The sequence below is a fragment of the Sinocyclocheilus anshuiensis genome, unplaced genomic scaffold, assembly GCF_001515605.1.
Source record: "Sinocyclocheilus anshuiensis isolate Anshui unplaced genomic scaffold, SAMN03320099.WGS_v1.1 C32975546, whole genome shotgun sequence".
Lineage (NCBI taxonomy): Eukaryota > Metazoa > Chordata > Actinopteri > Cypriniformes > Cyprinidae > Sinocyclocheilus > Sinocyclocheilus anshuiensis.
In genome coordinates, this window is record NW_015621199.1 from 1 (window position 1) to 1,928 (window position 1,928).

The 1,928-nt window shown below is 34.6% G+C and overlaps 1 long non-coding RNA gene across 1 annotated transcript; it reads left to right on the plus strand.

Moving 5' to 3' along the window:
• The first annotated feature begins 6 nt into the window (after positions 1-6).
• Positions 7-1,623, plus strand: LOC107683140 (uncharacterized). Its single transcript, XR_001633671.1, has 3 exons — positions 7-127; positions 910-1,433; positions 1,495-1,623. It is a non-coding gene; the product is annotated as an uncharacterized LOC107683140 (long non-coding RNA).
• Positions 1,624-1,928: the final 305 nt, after the last annotated feature.

The window sequence follows — 1,928 nt, forward strand, 5'->3', positions numbered from 1 at the left end:
CTAGTTTTGAGTAGCAATTGGGCAGGTTTTGTTGTGAAAACCTGGAAGCCCTGGCTCTAAGGATTTCCAGTCAGCAACTGCATAGAAACTTCAGCCCATTAAAGCTGGACGTTAGAGAAGATCACAGGTAAGATTAAATATAATTATTTATCTAATAGATACTTCGTTTTGGCATGACATATAATGATCTGAGGATATTTGTCCATTTACCGAGAAGGCAAATGTTTGGGGTTTTCTTCAGTAGTTAGCCAGTAACGTTAGAAGCTTAAATCTGTGGGTGCAGGTGAATAATAGATGTGTTATTTAAGTTATCTTAAAATGCCACTCGTTTATTTGGCATTATATGTCTTAATATTTCTGTTCAGCGGCTCTTCAGCAGGGTAACTGAAGCTAACCAGCTGTTAGCTTGCATTGCTAATGCAATTGCTATTGGTGTGGTTTACAAATATTGTGGTCAAACTAATTATCTTGAAATTATCACACGTTAAATTGTAAATCTTTGGGTTGACAAGGAGGTGATTTTGTCGAATTTCGATTCATTTAAACGATTCAGTTTAATTATATACACGATTTAGTTAATCAACAATTAATCAATTGTTTTATGTGAAAATAATGGAAGTTTACATGCAGTGAAAATATTTTATTTCAGTTGTGGTAATGTAATGTTTTGCCAAATGCTTCAACAGTTTGAGTATGTTCGACTTGAGATCTTTGAATTATGATGGTGTATGAAATGTACTATACTGTAAATAAACTTGCCTTGCCTCACCAAGACTAGGGCTGCATTTCCCAAAAGCACCATAAGCCTAAGTTGATCGTAGCTCCATCGGTGGCTTTTGCTTTTGGCAAACGCAGCCCAGAGCGATTATGCAGACACCAGAGTTAAATATTTTATTTGCTTTTTCATAGATACCTTGCTGAAGTGGTTGGGCACCCTAGATCAGCCTTCAGCTCCATCTGAGGACAGCAAGCACTACTTATATTGAATCTTATTTTGATCCTTAGCCATTAAACAGACATAAAGTTGCCAGCACAAAGGGTCTGTAAATGCACAATGGTACGGTCAGGTGAAATTTCAGAAGATATCAAAGAAAAGATCATTTCTTACCATAAGTCTGGTAAGGGTTACAAATCCATTTCAAAGATTATGGGACTTCACAAATCCACAATCGGATCTATAATCTGCAAATGGAAAACACTTGGAACAGTGATGAATCTTCCCAGGAGTGGTCGACCGCCGAAAATCTCAGCAAAGGCCGAACGTAAAATCATCAAGGAAGTCACGAAGAAACCCGAAATAACGCCCAAAGAACTGCAAGCTTGTCTTGCCCTAGCTAAAGTCAAAGTTTCTGAAGTTACAATCAGACGAACACTGGGGAAATTAGGCTATGTGAGAGAGTATGAAACTGAAAACCAATGCAAAAAAGAAGAAGGTTTCGATGAGAATGTTTAATCCAAAAGTGTTTATGTAAATGTTTAAAGCCAAAAGTGGAGTTTTCTATATAAAATGAAAAGGCCTACAGCATCATAAGTCAAACTCTTGTGTTCTACACTATTGTGTTCTGTACTATACAGTATTTTTCTTACAAAGAAAAAATGTTGTTCAGCAATATTGTTATTCCGATGGAAATTAAATAAAATGTTTAAAGTATAAATTGTGTGTCATGTAGTTAATTTAGGTTATGATATGACTGGTTGGGATATGTGCAATGAAATTCATCTGCTCTTTTGTATCGATTATAAACTAGGTTTTTCTTTTTAAAACATTGTTTCCATTAAAATGTCTTCATATTGCTGCATTTACAATAAATGATTAAATAAATAAACATTGTGGATATTGCATAACTATTTGATATGTGCAACATAAAACATTTTAGTCACTTTATAGTGCTTAACAGTCATTATTATATATACTGTATATATATATA